The sequence below is a fragment of the Scyliorhinus canicula genome, chromosome 1 (assembly GCF_902713615.1).
Source record: "Scyliorhinus canicula chromosome 1, sScyCan1.1, whole genome shotgun sequence".
NCBI lineage: Eukaryota > Metazoa > Chordata > Chondrichthyes > Carcharhiniformes > Scyliorhinidae > Scyliorhinus > Scyliorhinus canicula.
Window position 1 is genome coordinate 27,824,111 of NC_052146.1, and position 24,586 is coordinate 27,848,696.

Here is a 24,586-nt window from a genome sequence, read left to right on the forward strand (position 1 = left end):
TGTGGAATTCGCTACCCCAGAGTGCGGTGGATAGTGGGACAGTGAGTAAATTTAAGGAGGAGTTTGACAAATTTTTAATTGGTTGAAGAGTTACGGAAAACAGGCAGGACGGTGAAGTTGAGGCCATGATAAGATCTGCCATGATCATGTTGAACAATGGAGCAGGCTCGAGAAGCGAAATTGCCTGCTCATGCTCCTAGCTTTGATGTTCTCAGAAAGAACTATTCTGTTTCATTTTGCCATCCAGCACTTGGTCTTTCGCCCTGTAGGTAACAGCACGTCACGCACAAATCTGGTGTTCTTGATTAATAAGGGATTTCTTGATTAATATGGAGATCAGGGGTTATGGGGAGAAGGCAGGAGAATGGGGATGAGAAACATATCAGCCATGATCGAATGGCAGAGCAGACTCGATGAGCTAAATGGCCTAATTCTGTTCCAATATCTTATGGCCTTAAGTGTGACCCAAATCAAAGCAGGGCATTATCCTTCAGTGAAATTCAAACCTCCACAAAGGCCATTGCAGCCTTCCAAAAGTCCCAGCCAATTGGAGTCCTCCTGGCAATTTTTTTAGTTTAGGATTTGAATTCGATTCGGTGACACTGGCCAGACTCAGCTGTGACTCAGAAGTACAAGTGATGTGACAGATTTGCTTAAAATAGCATTTTAAAACCTCCCAGAATGCTTTATTTTACCACTGGGAAATTGTCGACGACTCCAGGAGACACCCCAGCCATTCTGGAAAGATTGGCAATCGTAGATGGGGGTGGCCGTAACTATCTAATTGGGTCTTCAGCCCTCAAGGACAGAATGTCCCACCTTCAAATGTTGCTAGATAATCTGTCCATGTGGCAGCTGAGTAGCCCCAGTGGAGTAGAACTCAGTGCAGAGCACTGCTGAGTTCTGAAAAGGAAAAGAAGTTGCTGCCGGACTCAGTTAAGTCTGAACCTTTTGGGCAGGACCGGATCATGGCCTCTTGGGACGGACTAGAGGGAGTTGGATCGGTTTTGGAGGCCAGGGGGTAGCCACAAAGGGGATGTCCTGTCTTGACGGGGTTCCCCAAGTTGGAAAAGGCTCCCCCAAAAGAAGATACCCTTCCTTACTTCTCACCCATACATATGGTAAAAGGTGGGCTGGCTAATTTCCTCCAATTTTCACTGGCAATGATTTTTGTTCTGGTTTCAATGGGCAGAATTGTGTGCTGCTCCTGAGAGGGGGCGGGGGAGAGCAGAAGATTGAATGGGATTCCCTCCAGGAACCCCCAACCAAACCCAGATGCTATTTCACGCTTGGGCAAGCAAGTATCCAGGCGGGAAACCCGCCCATTCATCTATTAAGGCACTGAAGTGGCCACTTAAAAGCCTTATCCCTCACAGCCTCAATTTTAGGCTGGTGGAATCGGATGCAGGGATGATGGAAAAGTGACATTTATACATTTTCCCATCTCAAGTGGGAAGGGAGAAGACGCTTCACTTTAAGGCCTTCTCAGAGTTGGGCGGCCTTCTGCCTAGGACATTGGGAGTTCTGCGGCCTCCTTCTCACGACCTACTCTCCTGATGCCACGACCATTTTCCATCTCAACCCTCCTGGAGTCCCTTACCCTCCCGCTCTGAGACTTAACTTTTCAAAGGTCCTGGAGTGGGACATTGCCCCAGGCAGGGTGCTGCCGTACCGTTTCTGGCCACTGCAGGACTGTGCCTGACCAGGTTGAAGAGCTGATTGCCAACCTGATTGGCAGACAGGTCTTATGGGCAGGACTTCCTTCCAGGGACTGCCAATCATCGCTCAAGTGAGTGTTAAGTGGCAGTGGGAGTTTGAGAGTCAGAAGCTGCGTGGTAGGCGCCAGAATTCAGGATGGCAAGCGCCGATCACTTGCCATCCTTAAAATTCTACCCAATGTTTTATTGCAGACTGGTTTCACATTCTAGAAAAGAATCCAACCATTTTTACTCCTGTATATTTTCACTTTTCCTCTGCACGGTTCATGATATCAGCTGAGATTGTCGGAACAAGGTACCCAAACTGACAGGAAGGCAGGAAACCTTTTGCCACCTTTCCTAAACTTTATCTGAACATCAAATCTGAGGTTAATAACACTGCACTTGCTCAGTCTACCTGTGATGTTGAGAACTATTTTCTTATACCTGTGGCCATCAATAATCTCAAACTCTCCACTGTCGTCATGCTTCATCATTACAGTCAGGAATCTCACAATCACTGGATGAGGTATGCCATTTTCCACGTTTCTCTGCATTGTTAATGCTTGTAACGGCATTGGCGAGACATTCATGTGCACCATGATGCTGCTTCATCAATATGTCAAAAGAGAAGGAAGCTCAGGCCGTGATGCCTAGTGGCACATTGGCAGGAAGATTTCCTTAGTTGGCCTTTAATTGGCCAGTTAACAACTTCAATAAACCGGCTGGCTGTTGATGCCTACCCTATCCATCCAATTATGGGGAATAGCTCAGGGTGGGCAGGAAGGCAGAGAGCTAGTCATCCATGTTTTATGTGCCTCCCCCACCTCAAGCACACCCCTTGGGGGGCTGGTGGGGGCATACGATTTTTCTGATGCCTTTGAGGATGTAGGCTATCAGGTCCGGTGATTTGACAGATTTCAGCCTCTTTTTCTCTGCTAATATTAATTAGCTTAAGATCCTCATTCTTATTAGCCCCTTGGTTACTCTTTATTTCTGGTATGCAATTGTGCCTGTACCATAAAGACAGGCAAAAAAGGCCAAAATGTTCGAGCCATTTCCGCTGGTAAAATCTTATGGTCCTGCTAATGGCGCACCATAGTTTCCCCAGTGGTGGAGAAAACCTGAAAACTGGAAGATCCCACCGCGGCCAATGGTGGGCTTCCTCTTGCCCCAACTGTTTGTTCAATGTTGCTGTCATTTATTTGTTCTCAATGATAATTTCCCCCGCCTCTGCTTCCGAGGGACCAATGTTTGTTTTAGCTTTTCTCATTTTTATTTATTTTTAAAAGCTCTTACAATTAGTTTTAACAATGTAATTAGAAAATCATTGTGTGATCAGAAAAAGTGAACATGGTTTCACAATTGGTAAATCTTGTTTGTAAACTAGAGTTTTTTGAGTAAGACTGGTGAAATCTCATTCTATTTTTTTCCTTTTTTGGTTGCCCTTTGTTGGCTTCTAAAACATCCCCAATCCTCAGGTTTACTACTATTCTTTTCAAACATTAAAAGCCTCTCCTTTTAATACTATTACTATCCTTAACTTCCTTAGTAAGCCACAGATGGATCTTGCTGAGGTTTTTGTAATGGAATGTATTTTTGTTGAACATTATGGGCAGAATTGTTCATTAATTATGCATCCATGAGCAGTCACCAAATTTTGTGCTGGCACAGGCAGCAAGCCACCCATAACCCACCGTTACCTCATTTTGTTTGAGGTCCTGGCAACATACTTAAAGAGCACCCAGACAGACATTTGTTCATTGCAGGCCAGGAGCTCTGCATTACTCCTACAGAGTCATTGTAGCCATAGCTCGCACAGGAGAAACTGCTAGATGTGAGCAACCACTTCTCTGATCATGTAAGGGTGCCTCCGACATTACTTGTCACTCACATCGAGCTAAGAACCACAAGCATACACCCATGGTCATGCCAATGCTTGATATTGCAGTTGACCATGTTCACCAGCATCTAGACCTGAGAGAGGTCTGCCTTTCTCTGCTCAGGCCATTCCTCCCCCCCCACCCCACCCTCACGGTTCTTTGTCAACCAGCGATAGCCCTCTATCTCCTCATCTGGATGAGAGAGCCATTATCAAGCCTGGGTTGCCTGTAGCCTATGAACAAATTGAAATGAGACATTGAGTGAGTGTGTCCTTTACAGGTTTCCCTCCATCTCAAAGCTAATAAGCCCGTCACCTGGCCTCCATCTATACATGGCATCCCACCTCATTCATTCCCGACAAAAAATCTCATGGAGGAGCAGAGATGGGTATCCTTCTCAGTCACTCATGAATGTGTATGGAAACATTGTTCTTTTTTAAAAATATATTTTTATTAAAGAATTTTAATTTATAACAAACAAAATACACAATAACACCATGGAAACGGGCAGCACGGTAGCATAGTGGTTAGCACAATTGCTTCACAGCTCCAGGGTCCCGGGTTCGAATCCGGGCTTGGGTCACTGGCTGTGCGGAGTCTGCACGTTCTCCCCTTGTGTGTGTGGGTTTCCTCCGGGTGCTCCGGTTTCCTCCCACAGACCAAAGATGTGCAGGTTAGGTGGATTGGCCATGCTAAATTGCCCTTAGTGTCCAAAATTGTCCTTAGTGTTGGGTGGGGTTACTGGGTTATGGCATAGGGTGGGGGTGTGGGCTTTGGTAGGGTGCTCTTTCCAAGAGCCGGTGCAGACTCGATGTGCCGAATGGCTTCCTTCTGCACTGTAAATTCTATAATTCTATGAAAATTAATGTTACAAATTGCAATATTAGTAAAAACGTAAACAACCATATAAAGCCCACCCAGGAGAGAAACATCCTTTCCCCCACAATGAGAACTAACCCCCTCTCCCCCCATCAACTGATGGTGATTAATTCTTTAAAGTAGGACATTAATGGCCGCCACTTGAGGTAGAACCCCCTCGACCGACCCCTGACTGTGTACTTGACCTTCCCCATATGTAAATGTTCCATGAGGTCACCCAACCTGACCGAGGCACTGGCGGAGCATAAGATCTCCATGCCAGTAGTACCCGCCTCCGGGCTATTAGGAGGGCAAACGCGAGAACATCCCCTTTACCCCCATCTGCAACACTGAAAGCCCGATACTCTGAAAATGGCCATCAAAGGACAAGGCTCCAGATCAATGTAAAGTATCGCTGACAGGGCATTAAAGAAGGAGACCCAAAACTTGCCACCCTGGGACATGACCAAAACATATAGGTGTAATTAGCAGGTCCCAAAGAACACCACTCACACTTATTCTCCACTCCTGAAAAGAAACTGCTCATCCTAGCTTTAGTTAGGTGAACCCTATGTACTACCTTGAGCTAAATTAGATTGAGTCATGCATAGCAGGACATGAAGTTCACCCTGTGTAGTACTTTATACCACACATTCCCACTTAAAATATATCCAAGTTTGCCCATACCTCATCTAGTGGAGCAACCTCTGTGGACAAGATTTGCCCATAGATGCTGGCAAAGCTCCCCCCACCAGAACATGCAAGTGATAGGATCCTACTCAACAATTGCCTTCCGAACAAAATTACGTGCTTGGAGGTAACAGAACAGGTTTTTCCCCGAAAGTTGAAACCTTGTCGATAATACCTCCAAACTAGTAACCGTCTCTCTACTAATAGGTCCCTAAAACTCCCAAGGCCCTTCCTTTTCCATGACCTAAACATCGTATCTAAACTCAGTGGAGAAAATAGATGGTTTCAATAGCATGGAACCCAATTTGCAATTACTGCCATATTTGAAGAGTTTTTAACCACTACCAGATTCAAAAAGCATCTCAATGGGGAGAAGGGGAATGGGACCATTGCCAAAGCCCTTAGACTAGAGCCCCTACAAGAGGTTGCTTCCATCTGTCCCCACAAGGGGCCCAGATCTCGAAACCATCCCATCACCTTCTCGATGTTAGCTGCCCAATAACGAATGAAATGAAGAAATGAAAATTGGCACATTCCGGCGCCTGTTCGGGGAGGCTGGTACGGGAATTGAACCGCACTGCTGGTCTGCCTTGGTCTGCTTTAAAAGCCAGCTATTTAGCCATGTGCTAAACTAGCTCCTTCTAATGAGCAAATTGGGTAATACCCCCCCCCCCCCCCCCCCCCCCCCCACCCAGACTGCCAGACCCTCTGAAGGAATGCCTTATGGATTCTCAGGATCTTACCTGCCCAAATAAAAGAGGCCACAAACTTATTAATCTTAGCAAAAGTTAATTTGGGGAGAAAAATTGGGAGACACTGAAAACTAAATAAAAATCTCAGGAGAATATTCATTTTTATAGGCTGGATCCTGCCCGTCAAGGACAGAGGGAGATCATCCCACTTCTTCAAATCGAGCCTCACTCTGCTCACCAGACTAGTATTATTCAATCTATGGAGCGATGGCCAGCCGGATACCCAGATACCAAAAGCAACACCTGGCAAGACAAAAAGATGATATGCCAAGATTAGTTCCCATCCCTGGGTGGGGAGGGTGGTGGGTTGTCTTCGATTGCTCCAAGGGTTCTTTATGATTCAGACACAGTGTAATAGAGAGAACAATGACAGAAGTTTGTCTACTCTACTTTATTATTAAAAAAATACAAATAAGAATATAATATAAGAATATAAAATAACGCTATAAAACAATAACCTTACGCCCTTCTGCTCGTCGGGGACCCCTGGGTTGACGGCGGCTTTGAGGTTCGGCTCCTGGCACCTGTCACGACTCTAGTCCGAGGTGAAGTCCAACGAACAAGCAAAAGGTCATGATATTCATACAGTGAAGTCTAATAGATAAGCATAGCGTGGCATGAATGTCTGAGGTTGAACATCTGGAGCTTTATGTTCCAGTAAACATCCTGGCCATCTGCCAAGAATCCTTACAATGAACAGAATTAACCCATTCCTTACACTCCGCCCCCAGGATACTTGGGAGCATTCACAGTTGTCTTTAATGGTCCCTTTGTATAGGAACAACCTTCAACACTGGAATGGGTGCTTCTTTAAAAAAAGGTTTACAAGCATTTAGAGTTAGTAAAATAAAAGTGAGGGGTAACAAGTTAAGAATAAGGGCATCTCATATATTGCTGTTTCAGGTCGTCTTGACATCCTTTTACAGATACATTTGGTTGTCATAAATACAAGATATATTTGGCAAAAATAAGTACAAAGATCATGACCAAGCCTTGCACCATTGAGGCTTCTTCAGGATCCCAACCACTCCGTAGCTCAACTCCAAACAGTGTTAGGCTCAGGTTGTGTGAGTTTTTTCACCCTAACATTTAATGTGTTTTGCCAAATTAGTGATCCCTTTGGAGCTATCAGACCCAATAAAAGCGAACAAGCTGAGCAAGAAATCTATCTCATGTAGTGAGGGCACATTTACTTCTTTGAACTGATAGTTTGTTTCAGTAGTTGTTCAACCTTGACATCTCACATCACTATCTTAAGGCCATATGTCTTTTTCCCTTGTCAATTTTGAGTGTGATGCGAAGGCTGGGTCATGGAATGAGCGTCTGATCCAAAATTGATAATAAAATCATATTGAGTTGTCATACATAGATTATGAACATAGAACATACAGTGCAGAAGGAGGCCATTCGGCCCATCGGGTCTGCACCGACCCACTTAAGCCCTCACTTTCACCCTATCCCCGTAGCCCAATGACCCCTCCTTACCTTTTTGGTCACTATGGGCAATTTATCATGGCCACTCCACCTAACCTGCACGTCTTTGGACTGTGGAAGGAAACCAGAGCACCCGGAGGAAACCCACACAGACACTGGGAGAACGTGCAGACCCCGCACAGACAGTGACCCAGCGGGGAATCGAACCTGGGACCCTGGCACTGTGAAGCCACAGTGCTAGCCACTTGTGCTACCGTGCTGACCACTGTGTCAACTAAACTAAAATAAATGTAATTTCAATTTGTGAGTAACGTATAATGCGGTTCCAGTTTACACAGGGTGAGATCTTACTCTTCCACCCCTTATTTCATTATTCGAACAAAGAAAAGTACAGCACAGGAATAGACCCTTCGGCCCTCCAAACCTGTGCTGACCATGCTGCCCATTTAAACTAAAATCTTCTACACTTCCTGGGTCCGTATCCCTCTATTCCCATCCTATTTATGTATTTGTCAAGATGCCCCTTAAATGTCACTATCGTTTCCACCACCTCCTCTGACAGCAAGTTCCAGGCACCCACTACCCTCTGTGTAAAAAACTTGCCTCGTACATCTCCTCTAAAGCTTGCCCCTCGCACCTTAAACCTATGCCCCGCTAGTAATTGACCCCTCTACCCTGGGAAAAAGCCTCTGACTATCCACTCTGTCTATGCCTCTCACAATATTGTAAACCTCTATCAGGTCGCCCCTCAACCTCCGTCTTTCCAGTGAGAACAAACCAGGTTTATTCAACTGCTCCTCATAGCTAATGCCCTCCATACCAGGCAACATCCTGGTAAATCTCTTCTGTACCCTCTCTAAAGCCTCCACATCCTTCTAATGTAGCGACTAGAATTGAACACTATACTCTAAGTGTGGCCTAACTAAGGTTCTTTACAGCTGCAACATGACTTGCCAATTCTTATATTCAATGCCCCGGCCAATGAAGGCAAGCATGCCGTATGCCTTCTTGACTACCTTCTCCACCTGTGTTGCCCCTTTCAGTGACCTGTGGATCTGTACACCTAGATCTCTCTGACTGTCAATACTCTTGAGGGTTCTACCTTTTACTATGTATTCCCTACCTGCATTAGACCTTCCAAAATGCATTACTTCACATTTGTCCGGATTAAACTCCATCTGCCATCTCTCCGCACAAGTCTCCAAACGATCTAAATTCTGCTGTATCCTTTGACAGTCCTCATCGCTATCCGCAATTCCACCAACCTTTGTGTCGTCTGCAAACTTACTAATCAGACCGATTACATTTTCCTCCAAATCATTTATATATACTATGAACAGCACTGATCCCTGCGGAACACCACTAGTCACAGCCCTCCAATCAGAAAAGCACCCTTCCATTGCTACTCTCTTTCTTCTATGACCTAGCCAGTTCTGTGTCCATCTTGCCAGCTCACTCCTAATCCCGTGTGATTTCACCTTTTGTACCAGTCTGCCATGGGGGACCTTGTCAAAGGCCTGACTGAAGTATTGGTCACTTTCTTTCTCTTGCCCTTGAGTGGGGTGATCTATGCAGAGAGAAAATTAATTTTTTTATTTTTCTTTTTGATTCCAGTTTATTCTGTAATCTATTGTAACTTGAATGTGATCTCTGAATAATTGGATTGATAGCCCTTTCTCTCTGACACTCCTATTTGCAAATCATCTCACTCAAATATCACTCAAAATAACATCGTGCATGGACTTAAAATATTCTCCAGCTCTCCAAATTGTCTGTGTCCATCTTGTGGATATTCCTCACCAGGTTTACTTGCTATCAACCCCTTACTTTTTCTTATCCAAATAATTTACCCTATCACTTCAATTGTGCTCATTCTGACAAGTTTCAGTGTGTTTGATGCTGTCCCAATTATTTTAAAGTCAGTTTCTCTGTGCAATATGTGTCAGTGCCTTTATCACTTAATGATGTTGTTTCACTTTGTTGGCCCCATTGACTACTTTTGTCAAGTAGTGTGCATGCTTGGGGCTTGCTCTTCAATGCATAATGGCAAGGAGTTTCAAACCTTTGAAACGGTCTGTTGTGAACTGGTTTCCTGCCTGTTAGTTACTTCACACATAACTCATTGTAGTACACATTCTTGAACCTTTTGTGATCTTATCAAAATATCTCAAAGTTATTGCTTATCTCTCCACATATGGTCTAGCTGCCTTGGGTGGTGGCCTGAGTATCCAACTTTGTTCTCTTAAATAAAAGCAAAGGCAAGGACAGGAGCATTACCAAAAGAACGTTTATCAATTTACGAGACTCCTCTAGACTTTCCTCTTATATTAATGCCAGATTGAAATATTCTATTGAATTGCACCCAATATTCCAATTCCCATTTCCTGTTTTGATTTCCTATCTCAATTGTCCACCTCAATTACTTAATCCTATTCCAACCATGAGCTCTGGAGAAATCTTGCAGTCCAATAAAATATCTTCATGTTTAATACAGAAATCAAACATTTCCATTTGACTCCAGGCAGTAACATTTTGATTGCCTGTTCTTTGTCTTAAATTACATCCTTTTTCTTAACGTAACTTGCTAAATTACATTGCCTTTCTATATCCCAGAATTGTCCCAAATTCAAACAACAGTGTTATTGGCTTTCAGATTTTTATTAATGTCCAGTTTATCTCTTCTTTGTTTTAAATTGTAGAATCTCTTCTTCAAAAGAGGTTTTGTCCTTATGTCCATGGACACCAGCTAACTGCAAATCCTGTTCCGCTTGCAGGTACCTAAAACACAAAAAGATCCATTCTTTTGCTTGGGGCAAAATGGGTTAATTACTCGGAACAAATATGACAATTCAAACTTAAAATTTGTAATTCCCAATTCCTGTAAAAATATATGTACATCTTCAGCTGTTAAGAGGCAAGGGTTAATTCTCTGCACGTTTGAAAAAGGGGCAGAATAAAAGTTTTCAAGTGGATGTCGTTATGTCAACACCTCTCTTTGTTTCGACCTAAAGTGAAAACATGGGCCACGATTCTCTCAAAGGGAGGCAAAGTGCCAACTCCGGAGTGAAAACCAGAGTGTTTCACTCCGTCGTCGGAGGCCGCTCCTCGCCCCCTATTCTCCCACCCCAGGGGGCTAACAGCGGCGGCGCGTCAATCTTGGGCGCTGGGCATTGACACTTGCGTCAAAGCGGCGCCGCCTGAATGATGCGGCCGGTGGCGCCTAAATGACCTCACCCGCGCAGGCGCAGGTTGGGCGGCGCCAACCCGCGCATGCGAGGTTGCCGTCTTCCCCTCTGCTGCCCCGCAAGACATGTCGGAGTGATCTTGCAGGGCGGCGGAGGGATATGTCGGCGTTGGTGGACCAGGACCAATTTCTGGTGATGTGCACACCGAGGAAATTGGGTGATGTGCACACCGAGCACCGAGGGGCTGGTTTAGCTCACAAGGCTAAATCGCTGGCTTTTAAAGCAGACCAAGCAGGCCAGCAGCACGGTTCGATTCCCGTACCAGCCTCCCCGGACAGGCGCCGGAATATGGCGACTAGGGGCTTTTCACAGTAACTTCATTGAAGCCTACTCGTGACAATAAGCGATTTTCATTTTCATTTCAATTAAAGCTGCCGACCATCTCCACATTGGCCCGTTGATGCAGACAGGGGTATGTACAATACTTTGCTTTCTAAAGTCAATGAACAGCTCTTCAGTTTTGCTGGCATTGAGGGAGAGATTGTTGTCGTTACACCGCTCCACTAGGTTCTCTATCTCCCTCCTGTATTCTGACTCGTCGTTGTTCGAGATCCGACCCACTACGGTCGTGTCATCAGCAAACCTTTCTATGGCGTTGGAGCCAAATTTTGTCAAACAGTCGCGTCTGTATAGGGAGTATAGTAGAGGGCTAAGTACGCAGTCTTGCAGGGCCACTGTATTGAGGACTATCGTAGAGGGGGTGTTGTTGTTTATTCTTACTGATTGTGGTCTATGGGTCAGAAAGTCGAGAATCCGGTTGCAGAGTGAGGAGCCTAGATTTTGGAGCTTCAAGAATGGATGAGACAAAAAGCATGAAACTATAGGCCTATTATCTGTATTTGGGAAAATGCTAGTATAAATTAATAAGGAGGTGATGGGACATTTTGAAAACTATAATACAATCAGGCAGAGTCAACATGATTTTGTGAATGGGATATCGTGTTTGACTTATTTATCAGCGTTTTGTGAGGCAGCAACTAGCTAGATGGGTAAAAGGGAACCGGTAGGTGTGTACTTTGATTTCTAAAAGACTTTGATACGGTGACATATCAAAAGTTGCTTAAGAGTCTATGATGTAGGGAGTGACATATTAGCACAAATAGAGGATGGGTTCGCTAACAAGAAGCAGAGAATAGGGCCAATTGGGCCAATTTTGTCAAGTTGTAACGAATGAAGTGCCACAGGGATCAATGCTGCCGCATCAACTATTCTCAATCTTTACCAATGATTTGGATGAAGGAACCAAATTTATGACAGCTAAAGTTTCTAATGACACCAAGATAGGAAGGAGAGTAAGTTGTCAAGAGGACAAAAAGGGTGCAATTTACCTTTTGCAGTTCACTGGCTACAAAGCTGGCTTTTCTCACCTCATTGTCCAGCAACTCTGCGATTGCCAAAATTGGAGTGCTCTTTTTAAAGTGTGCCCGATCTCCGATAAAAGCAAAGCAGGAACCCCTCCACACATGCAGAGACCATGCCCCACCTACAATGGTGCCAGGGGCAATGCCAGGATGCTGTCCTGGCATTTATATCTCCCCTTGGGGTTATATTTACCTGTGCACGCCTGGTAGGGTTTCTTCACCTAGATCTTGGGTTAAAAACCTCCCTCCTACCACCCCACAGGAGAAGACCGCCCACAACCACCGGGAGAGGGAAACAACCAGAGTGGGAAAGCCGGACCTGCGGCCTCTAACTACAGCTGAACAGTGGGCCCGGAGAGAGGACGGTCACCGAGGCGGAGGTCAGCACCAGGCGAGTAAGTGAGAATCTGCTGAGTTGCAGTTCCCCATGGCAAGTGTGTCACCACCCCCACACCCTCTACCATCGTTCCAGCACCCACACACCCCCATACTGCCCCTCCACCACCACCACCTCCAGCACCCTCACATCTCCCCACACTGGCCCCCCACCACCACCATCCCACACCCCCCCAGACCCCACAACACTGCCCCTTCAACTACCACCCTCATGCTCCCGCACCCCCCCCCACACTGCCCCCCTCCACCACCACAAACCCCAAATACCCCCACGTTGCCTCTCCAACATTAACCCCCCCCCCCACACACTCTCCCCTCCATCACTACCGCCATCCCAACCTGGGTCCATCCAATCATTGGCTTGTCTTGTGTCTTGCAAGATCCTCTGGCAATGAGGCGGGCCCTTCTGGTACCCCCCGACCACAACCCCAGGAGGACAGCAGTGAGGAGGAAACGGACACCGATGGGCACCCTCGACCGGCAGCCGAAGACACCCCAGAGCACGAGTCTAGGAACAACACTGACTTTCCTTCATAGCTCTCTCCAACACACCACCATCCCAGAGACACTCACCTTGGTTGGGCACCTTAGTGAAGAGGCTCCTGGGGCACTGCCTGTTATGTTGCCTCTCTCATGCTGGGATCAAGGATGTCTTGGAGCGGTTTCAGGATATTCTGGAGGGGGAGGGTTAATTGCCAGTGGTCATGGTGCACATCGGTACCAAAGACATAGGTATAAAATTGGGATAAAACCTGAAAACAGAATATAGGGAGTTAGGAAGAAAGTTGAGAAGTTGAACCTCAAAGGTAGTGATCTCAGAATTACTACCAAATGCCACATGCTAATCAGAGTAGAAATAGTAGGATGTATTGGATTAATACGCTGCTAAAGAGATGGTGTGAGGGGGAGGGTTTCCAATTCCTGGGGCATTGGGAGCAGTTCTGGGTGACATGAGTCCTGTGGATAGCACGTTCAGTGAGTTGGTCACACCGCAGATTAGGATTGGTGAGGGAGACAGGGAATGGGTGACCAAAAGGCAGAGAAACAGCAGGAAGGCAGTGCAGGTGTCCCCTGCGGTCATCTCCCTTCAAAACAGGTATACCGTTTTGGATACTGTTGGGGGAGATGACTCACCAGGGGAAGGCAGTAGTAGCCAGGCTCATGGCACCGTGGCTGGCTCTGCTGCACAGAAGGGCGGGAAAAAGACTGGCAGGGCTATAGTCATAGGGGATTCAATCGTAAGGGGAATAGACAGGCGTTTCTGTGGTCGAAAATGAGACTCCCGAATGGTATGTTGCCTCCTGGGTGCACGGGTTAGGGATGTCTCAGATCGGCTGCAGGACATACTGAAGGGGGGGGGGGGGTGAACAGCCAGTTGTCGTGGTGCATATAGGCACCAACGATATAGGTAAAAAACGGGATGAGGTCCTACAATCAGAATTTAGGGAGTTAGGAGACAAATTAAAAAGTAGGACCTCAAAGGTAGTAATCTCAGGATTGCTACCAGTGCCACGAAACAATCAGAGTAGAAATTTAAGAATAGTCAGAATGAATACGTGGCTTGAGAGATGGTGCAGGAGGGAGGGGTTCATATTTTTGGGATATTGGAACCGGTTCTGGGGGCGGTGGGACCATTACAAATCGGATGATCTACACCTGGGCAGGACTGGAACCAATATCCTCAGGGGTGCCTTTGCTAACACTGTTGGGGAAGTTTTAAACTAATGTGACAGGGGGTGGGAACCAAATTAGGAAGTTAGAGGTCAGTAAAGAAGCAGCAACTAAAGCCAGTAAGGTACTGGATAATAAACTCAATGTGACTAAGGGGAAGAGTAGACAGGGAAGAGATGATGATCGCAAAGGGACAGGTGGTCTAAGGTGCATTTGTTTTAATGCGAGAAGTGTAGCAGGTAAGGCAGATGAACTTAGGGCTTCGATTAGTACCTGGGAATATGATGTTATTGGTATTACTGAGACTTGGTTGAGGGATGGGCAAGACTGACAACTAAATATCCCAGGGTATAGAGGGATAGAGAGGGAGGTAAAAGGGGTGGAGGAGTTGCATTACTGGTCAGAGATGATATCACAGCTGTGATTAAGGAGGGCACGATGGAGGATTCGAGCACTGAGGCAATATGGAGAGATCGAAGAAATAGGAAGAGTGCAGTAACATTGTTGCGACTTTACTACAGACCTCCCAAAAGCGAGCGTGAAGTAGAGGTACAAATATGTAGACAGATTATAGAGTAATAGGGTGGTTGTGATGGGAGATTTTAACTTCCCCAAAATTGAATGGGACTCATGTAGTGTTGGAGGCTTAGATGGAGCAGAATTTGTAAGGAGCATCCAGGAGAGTTTTTTAGAGCAGTATGTAAATAGTCCAACTCGGGAAGGGGCCATACTGGACCTGGTATTGGGGAATCATCCCGGCCAGGTGGTTAACGTTTTAGGAATAGCGATCACAATTCCATAAGTTTTAGAATACTCATGGACAAAGACGAGAGTGGTCCTAAAGGAAGAGTGCTGAATTGGGGAAAGGCCAACTATAACAAAATTCGGCAGGAGCTCGAGAATGTGGATTGGGAGCAGCTGTTTAAGGGTAAATCCACATTTGAAATGTGGGAGTCTTTTAAGGAAAGGTTGTTCAGAGTGCAGGACAGACATGTTCCTGTGAAAATGAGAGATAGAGGGCGAAATTCTCCGACCCCCAGCAGGGTCGGAGAATCACCTGGGGGTGCCTAAAATCCCGCCCCCGCCGTGGCAGAGATTCTCCGCCACCCGGGAAGTGGCGGCGGCGGAATCTCGCCACTCCAATCGGAGAGGCCCCTGCGGTGATTCTCCGGCCCGGATGGGCCGAAGTCCCGCCGCTGGGAGGCCTCTCCCGCCGCCGAGGTTTAAACCACCTCTAGAACGGCGGGCTCAGTGGCGCGAGCAGGCCCCCGGGGTCCTGGGGGGGTGGGGGTTGATCGAACCTCGGGGGGGTGCCCCCACGGTGGCCTGGCCCGCGATCGGGGCCCCCCGCTCAGACTCCGGGCCAGGGCCCTGGCTGCAATATTTTCTTCCGCGTCCGCCACGGCCTCCGCAATGGCGGAGGCGGAAGAGAACCCCACATCGCGCATGCGCCGGCAGTGACGTCACTGCCGGCGCATGCGCGGACCGGCGAAAGTCTTTCGGCCAGCCCCGCTGCCGGGGGCGCCGTTTTTTTCCGCCGGTCTTCTGGTGGCAACCGCTCCGGCGCGGGGCTGGCCCCCAAAGGTGGGGAGAATTCCCCACCTTTGAGGAGGCGCGACCCCTGAGTGGTTGGCGCCACTCCCCTACTCCGGGACCCTCCGTCACGCCGGGTAGGGGAGAATGCCGCCCAGAAATGGCAAGATTAGGGAACCATGGATGATTGGTGGAATTGTGAGACTAGCTAAAATGAAAAAGGAAGCATACATAAGATCGAGGCGACTCAAAACTGATGAAGCTTTGGAGGAATATCGGGAAAGTAGGACAAATCTCAAATGCGGAATAAAGAGGGCTAAAAGGGGTCATGAAATATCTTTGGCTAACAGGGTTAAGGAAAATTCCAAAGCCTTTTATTCGTATATAAGGCGCAAGAGGGTAACTAGAGAAAGGATTGGCCCACTCAAAGACAAAAGAGGGAATTTATGCGTGGAGTCAGAGGAAATGAGTGAGCTTCTTAATGAGTACTTTGCATCGGTATTCACCAATTAGAGTGACATGATGGATGTTGAGGCTAGGGATGGATGTTTAAATACTCTAGGTCATGTCGGCATAAGGAAGGGGGAGGTTTTGGGTATTCTAAAAGGCATTAAGGTGGTCAAGTCCCCAGGACCAGATGGGATCTAACCCACGTTACTGAGGGAAGCGAGGGACGAAATAGCTCGGGCCTTAACAGATATCTTTGCAGCATCCTTGAGCACGGGTGTGGTCCCGGAGGACTGGAGAATTGCTCATGCTGTCACTTTGTTTAAGAAGGGTAGCAGGGATAATCCAGGGAATTATAGACCTGTGAGCTTGACGTCAGTGGTAGGCAAACTGTTGGAGAAGATACTGAGGGATAGGATCTATTCACATTTGGAAGAAAATAGACTTATCAGTGATAGGCAGCATGGTTTTGTGCAGGAAAGGTCATGTCTTACAAACCTAATAGAATTCTTTGAGGAAGTGACAAAGTTAATTGATGAGGGAAGGGCTGTAGATGTCATATACATGGACTTCAGTAAAGCATTTGATAAAGTTTCACATGGCAGGTTGATGGAAAAAGTGAAGTCGCATGGGGTTCAGGGTGTACTAGCTAGATGGATAAAGAACTGGCTGGGCAACAGGAGACAGAGAGTAGTGGTGGAAGGGAGTGTCTCAAAATTGAGAAAGGTGACTAGTGGTGTTCCATAGGGATCCGTGCTCGGACCACTGTTGTTTGTGATATACATCAATGATATGGACGAAGGTATAAGTGGTCTGATGAGCAAGTTTGCAGATGATACTAAGATTGGTGGAGTTGCAGATAGCTAGGCAGACTGTCAGAGAATACAGCAAAATATAGATAGATTGGAGAGTTGGGCAAAGAAATGGCAGATGGAGTTCAATCCAGGCCAATGCGAGGTGATGCATTTTGGAAGATCTAATTCAAGAGCAGACTATATGGTCAATGGAAGAGTCTTTGGGAAAATTGATGTACAGAGAGATCTGGGAGTTCAGGTCCATTGTACCCTGAAGGTGGCAACGCAGGTCGATAGAGTGGTCAAGAAGGCATACAGCATGCTTTCCTTCATCGGACGGGGTATTGAGTACAAGAGTCGGCAGGTCATGTTACAGTTGTATCGGACTTTGGTTAGGCCACATTTGGAATACTGCGTGCAGTTCTGGTCGCCACATTACCAGAAGGATGTGGATGCTTTAGAGAGGGTGCAGAGGAGGTTCACAAGGATGTTGCCTGGTATGGAGGGTGCTAGCTATGAAGAAAGGTTGAGTAGATTAGAATTGTTTTCATTGGAAAGACGGAGGTTGAGGGGAGACCTGATTGAGGTCTACAAAATTATGAGAGGTATGGACAGGGTGGATAGCAACAAGCTTTTTCCAAGAGTGGGGGTGTCAATTACAAGGGGTCACGATTTCAAGGTGAGAGGGGAAAAGTTTAAGGGAGATGTGTGTGGAAAGTTTTTTACGCAGAGGGTGGTGGGTACCTGGAATGCTTTGCCAGCGGAGGTGGTAGAGTTGGGTACGATAGCATCATTTAAGATGCATCTGGACAGATATATGAACGGGTGGGGAACAGAGAGAAGTAGACCTTGGAAAATAGGCAACACGTTTAGATAAAGGATCTGGATCATAGATTTCATAGAATTTACAGTGCAGAAGGAGGCCATTCGGCCCATCGAGTCTGCACCAGCTCTTGGAATGAGCACCCTACCCAAGCCCATACCTCCACCCTATCTCCACAACCCAGTAACCCCACCTAATACTAAGGGCAATTTGGACCCTGAGGGCAATTTAGCCTGGCCAATTCACCTAACCTGCACATCTTTGGACTGTGGGAGGAAACCAGAGCACCCGGAGGAAACCCATGCACACACGGGGAGAACGTGCAGACTCCACACAGACAGTGACCCAAGCCGGGATTCGAACCTGGGACCCTGGAGCTGTGAAGCATTTGTGCTAACCAGGGCCGAAGGGCCTGTAATTTTCTTTGGTCTTTGTTCTTTGTACAAACTGGATGGGTTACACCTTGGGCAGGACGAACACTGATGTCCTTGGGGGGTATTTGCTTGAGTGGTTAGGAGGGTTTAAACGAATATGGCAGGGGGATGTGAAACTATGTAAGGTTTCAGAGCAGGGGGAATCAAGAACAAGAGAAACAGACAGAAAGAAGAATAAGAAAAGTGATAGACAGACAAATCATAAGCCTGTATCAGATAATGATACTGTAAAAAATAGTAGGCGTGGGGCAAGGAACATTAAAAGCACTAACCTTAAGGTTTTGTACCTGAATGCGCGGAGTATTCAAAATCAAATGGATTAATTAGTTCCGCAGAGAGATGTGAAGGGATATTATATAGTTGGAATTGCAGAGATATGGCTTCAAGATGACCAAGGATAGGAACTAAACACTGAGGGCTGTTCAGGTTTTAGGAAGGACAGGCGGAAAGGAAAATGTGGTGAAGTTGCATTGCTGATTAAAGAACATATTGATACAATATTGAAGATAGATATTAGCACAGATGATGTCACGTCTTCTGGGTTGAGTTAAGAAACATCAAGGGGCAAAAAAACATTCATAGAGATGGTTTACAGACCACCAAACTGCAGTGATAATGTTGGGAATAGCATTAGACAGGAAATCAGAGATGCATGTAATAAAGGAACATCTGTGATTATGGATGACTTTAATCTGCATATGGATAGGGTGACTCAAATTAGTCACAGTACAATAAAGGAGGAATTTCTAGAGTGTATGAGGGTTTTCTGGACCAGTATGTTGAGAAACCAGCAATGGCACAGGCCATCTTGGACTGGGTGTTTTGCAATGAGAAAGGATTAGTTGGTAATCTAATTGTGAGAGAACTGCTGGGGATGAGTGAATATGGCAGAATTATTTATCAAGGTGAATAGTGAGGTCGTTGATTCTGAGACCAGGGTCCTGAACCTCAATAAAGGTAATGATGATGGTTGAGGCATGAGCAGGCTATGATAGACTGGGAAACATTACTTGAAAGGAAGGATAGTGGACAGGCAATGGCAAGCATTCAAGAAACAAATAGGTGAACTCGAAAAGTTGTTTATTCCTATTTGGCGCAAGAGTATAAAGGGAACTGTGGCCAAACCATGGTTTACAAGGGAAATCAGTGATAGTATTTGATTCAAAGAAGAGGCATAAAAATGAGCAAGAAAAAGCAATAGACCTGAGGATTGGGAACAGTTTAAAATTCATCAACGGCGGACCAAGGGATTTATTAAGAAGGGGAAACTACAATTTGAAAGTAAACTAGAGGGGGACATAAACACTGACTGTAAAGGTTCCTTTAGATATGTAAAGTGAAAAGGATTGATAAAAACTAATGTAAGCCCTTTACAGTCAGAAATGGGGGAATTCAGAACAGGGAATAAAGAAATGGCTGAGGAACCAAATTCGTACTTTGCTTCTGTCTTCACACAGGAAGGCGTGAATAATGTTCCGGAAGTTCTGAGAAACAGAAGTTTTAGTGAGGAGCTAAGGAAATTAATATTGGTAAAGAAATGGTTTTGCGGAAATTAATGGGTTATTTTGACTTTCAGAAGGCTTTTGACAAGGTTTCAGATAGTAGATTAATATGTAAAGTTAAACCACATGGGATTACAGGTAGTGTCTCGAAATGGATAGAAAGCTGGTTGGCAGACAGGAAGCAAAAATTTGGAATAAATGGGTCTCTTCAGACAGTGACTAGGATCTGTACTAGGACCCCAACTGTTCACATTTTATATTAGTGATTTGGATGAGGAACCAAAATGCATTTTCTCCAAATTTGGAGATGATATGAATTTGGGTGGGAGGGTGAGCTGTGAGGAGGTCGCAGCAATGCTTCAGCAGGATTTGGATAGGCTGAGTGAGTGGGCACATGCATGGCAGATGCAGTATAATGTGGATAAATGTGAGATTCTCTGCTTTGGTAGCAAAAATAGGAAGGCAGATTATTATTGGAATGGGAGTAAATTGAGAGAGGTGGATACTCAACGAGACCTTGGCATTCTCATAGATCAGTCGCTGAAAGTAAGCGCGGAGATACAGCAGACAGTAAAGAAGGCAACTGGTATAGAACATAGAACAGTACAGCACAGAACAGGCCCTTCGGCCCTCGATGTTGTGCCGAGCCATGATCACCCTACTCAAACCCACGTATCACCCTATGCCCGTAACCCAACAACCCCCCACCCCTTAACCTTACTTTTTAGGACACTACGGGCAATTTATCACGGCCAATCCACTTAACCCGCACATCTTTGGACTGTGGGAGGAAACCGGAGCACCCGGAGGAAACCTACGCACACACGGGGAGGACGTGCAGACTCCGCACAGACAGCGACCCAGCCGGGAATCGAACCTGGGACCCTGGAGTTGACCTGGTATGTTGACCTTCATAGTGAAAGGCTCCTATTCAGACTCCTATTTATTGACTATAGCTCCGCCTTCAACACCATAATCCCAGCCAAGCTCATATCAAAGCTTCAAAACCTAGGACTTGGCTCCCTACTCTGCAACTGGATCCTCGATTTTCTGACCAACAGACCACAATCAATAAGAATAACAACAACACCTCCTCCACAATAGTCCTCAATACCAGGGCCCCGCAAGGCTGCGTACTTAGCCCCCTACTCTACTCCCTGTACACACACGACTGCGTGGCAAAATTTGGTTCCAACTCATCTACAAGTTTGCTGACGATACGTCTATAGTGGGCCGGATCTCGAATAATGACGAGTCAGAATACAGGAGGGCGATTGAGAACCTAGTGGAGTGGTGCAGCGACAACAATCTCTCCCTAAATGACCCTCAGGTCGGTGAACCTGCAGGTGTATAGAGCGTCACATGCGTGCCGTCCCAGGCGCACATGTTGTGTGGCTTCCCGTGTCTGCCCAAGCCCCATGTCCTGCTCCTCCTTCTCCTCCCCCACATTCTCCTTGTCGGAGAAGGACTAGCATTCATCCTCCTCCTCCAGCACATCCCTTCTCCGCTGCGCGATGTTGTGGAAAACACAGCAGGCCACCACGATATACTAGCACTATACTGGAGGGCCCCTGCTGAGTGGTCCAGACACCTGTACTGCATCTTCAGGATGCCAAAGCACCACTCGATCACGGCCCTGGACGCGGCATGGGCATCTTTGTAGTGGGTCTTCGCGTCGATCTGTGGCCTCCGGATGGGCGTCGTCAGCCACGGCTACAGTGCATAACCCCTGTCGCCCAGGAGCCAACCCCTCAGCCGAGAGTGCACCTCATAGAGGTGAGGAACCGTCGAGTATGCCACGATTAAGGCATTGTGCACACTGCCTGGGTATCGATCATGATGTGCAGCTCATGGTCAAATACCAGCTGCACGTTTAAATACCAGCTGCACGTTCATCGAATGGAACCCCTTTCGATTTCTGAAGACTGGCCTGTCATGGACAGGTGCTCATAGGGCGACATGCTTCCTGTCGATCATTCCCTGGACCTGGGGCAGCTCAGTAATGACGGTGAACCCTGCTGCCTGGGAATCCTGGTGGGCTTGGTTCACATTGAAGTTTATGTACTGTGGTGACCAGGCATATAGGGCCTTCATGACGGCGCGGATGCACCTCTGCACCGAGCTCGGTGACATTCTGGACAGGTGTCTGGAAGGACACGGTAGGGTTAAAGTGGAGGGTGAGCATCATCATCTTGATGGTCACCGGGTGTGGATGTCCTCCCCTATATCCTCGCAGAGCCTGGTGCGCCATGATCTGGCAGATATGTTGCACTGTCCCCCTGCTCAGCCAGAGTCTTCAACTGCATGCCTGGTCTGACAGGAACACACAAGATCTCATGTGCCACCTCCTTCCCACCTTCTCCTCGGTCTGTTTGGCAGCTGGCTGCCACTGTCACTGGCTGGCTCCTGTTCCTCTGGTACTGGCTGTGCCCCTACAGGACGGCATTGGACTGGGCCTGCGGAGCATACCGCTGCCATGGTTAGTACCAGCCAATGGTACCCCTGACTGCAAGGATGGGTGCCAGTGCTAGAGGCCCCCACAGCGCCGGGCACTGGTGGGGCCAGAGGCATGGAGGGTAGAGTGCCGGGGAACCCCGAGCAACTCCAGTTCATACAACCTCAGTGCATATCCCAGGGCTGCGGCAACTAGGTGAAGTCCACCATTCCTGGTTGAATGCCGTAGTCCGTTGTTTGCAGGGGGTGGAAGTCAAACATATCAACATAGTGTGTATCCCTGTGCCCAGCAGGTCCACTGGCTATATGGTGGCCCCGGTCTGCACTGAAAACTCTGCCCCCGCATGTCCCCTCCCTGATCCCCACACCCATACCTGGCCATTCCCTGGCACTCTTCCCCCCGCGCCCCTGGCTCCACCAGTGCCCGGCACTGTGGGGGCCTCTAGCACTGGCACCCGTCCTTGCAGTCAGGGGTACCATTGGCTGGCACTAACCATGGCAGCGGTATGCTCCGCAGGCCTAGCCCAGCGCCGTCCTGTAGGGGCTCCTGTGGCTGCTGCCCTTGGGTGGGCCGCCTGCTGCCCTGCTGGCAGGTGTCGGTCGGGGAGGGATGGTGAGTTGCTGGGGTGGGGGATGTGGAGTCTGGGGTGGTGAGGGGGGGGGATGGAAGATCCCATAATGTCAGTGACACAGCACAACCAAGGGTCACGGTGGGCAGTCAGTGGGGTGCACAGCAAGGTGGCTACTTTTCAGGCCGTGGCAATGGCGGTCCATACCTGGACATCCTGGACCCGTTTGGGGAGGGGGGAGGGGTCATCCCGACCACAGTCCCCATTCCCTAGTCATCACCCGTCAACCCAAATGCCCCTCCCCCCCAATCCCGCACTGCAGAGCAAGTCCCCTCCACCCGCCCTGCAGAGCAAACCTCTCCCCCCGCCCTGCAGAGCAAACCTCTCCCCCCGCCCTGCAGAGCAAACCCCCTCCCTCCGCACTGCGGAGCAAGCCCCCTCCACCCGCCCTGCAGAGCAAACCTCTCCCCCCGCCCTGCAGAGCAAACCCCCTCCCTCCGCACTGCAGAGCAAGCCCCCTCCACCCGCCCTGCAGAGCAAACCTCTCCCCCCGCCCTGCAGAGCAAACCCCCTCCCTCCGCACTGCAGAGCAAGCCCCCTCCACCCGCCCTGCAGAGCAAACCTCTCCCCCCGCCCTGCAGAGCAAACCCCCTCCCTCCGCACTGCAGAGCAAGCCCCCTCCACCCGCCCTGCAGAGCAAACCTCCCCCCCCGCCCTGCAGAGCAAACCCCCTCCCTCCGCACTGCAGAGCAAGCCCCCTCCACCCGCCCTGCAGAGCAAACCTCTCCCCCCGCCCTGCAGAGCAAACCCCCTCCCTCCGCACTGCGGAGCAAGCCCCCTCCACCCACCCTGTAGAGCAAACCCTTCCCCCCGCCCTGCAGAGCAAACCCCCTCCCTCCGCACTGCAGAGCAAGCCCCCTCCACCCGCCCTGCAGAGCAAACCTCTCCCCCCGCCCTGCAGAGCAAACCCCCTCCCTCCGCACTGCAGAGCAAGCCCCCTCCACCCGCCCTGCAGAGCAAACCTCTCCCCCCGCCCTGCAGAGCAAACCCCCTCCCTCCGCACTGCAGAGCAAGCCCCCTCCACCCGCCCTGCAGAGCAAACCTCTCCCCCCGCCCTGCAGAGCAAACCCCCTCCCTCCGCGCTGCAGAGGAAGCCCCCTCCACCCGCCCTGCAGAGCAAACCTCTCCCCCCGCCCTGCAGAGCAAACCCCCTCCCTCCGCACTGCAGAGCAAGCCCCCTCCACCCACCCTGTAGAGCAAACTCTTCCCCCCGCCCTGCAGAGCAAACCCCCTCCCTCCGCACTGCGGAGCAAGCCCCCTCCACCTACCCTGTAGAGCAAACCCTTCCCCCCGCCCTGCAGAGAAAATCACCTCCCCCCGCCCTGCAGAGCAAGCCCCCTCCCCCCGCCCTGCAGAGCAAACCCCCTCCCGGTCATGCCTCTGCATGTCCTGTTGTGTTTGGTCTTCGATATCTTGCAAAGGACTTTTTTTTTAATAAACAATTTTATTGAGGTATTTTTAGCATATAAAACACTGACATTGTATAGTACCGTACAAAAGGAAAAGCAAATAACACATAGTGCAAACCACGACTGCATTCGCGCAAGAACCAGCCTAAACCACCCCTTACTATACCCTACCCTAACATCCCCCCCATCCCCCCCGCTGACGATTAATTCTCCATGAAGAAGTCAATGAATGGCTGCCACCTCCGGGCGAACCCCGAGAATGAACCTCTCAAGGCGAACTTAACCTTTTCTAGACCTAGAAAGCTCACCATGTCCGAGAGCCATGCTTCGGTCTTCGGGGGCTTTGAGTCCCTCCATGCCAACAGTATTTGTTGCCGGGCTACCAGGGAAGCAAAGACCACAACGTCGGCCTCTATCCCCTCCTGGACTCCCGGGTCTTCCGACACCCCAAAGATTGCCACCTCAGGATTCATTACCACCCTAGTTTTCAAAACCCGGGATATGATGTCCGCGAATCCCTGCCAATACCCCCTGAGTCTAGAGCATGACCAAAACATGTGCACATGATAAGTCA

The 24,586-nt window shown here is 48.4% G+C and overlaps 1 protein-coding gene and 1 pseudogene across 5 annotated transcripts in view; one reads left to right on the forward strand and one right to left on the reverse strand.

The window, feature by feature from the left end:
- Positions 1 to 24,586, forward strand: part of LOC119953068 (transcriptional regulator ATRX homolog) — a 608,924-nt gene that overhangs the window by 554,884 nt on the left and 29,454 nt on the right. The gene's annotated exons all lie outside the window — the stretch shown is intronic.
- Positions 1,918 to 2,312, reverse strand: LOC119977014 (annotated as a pseudogene).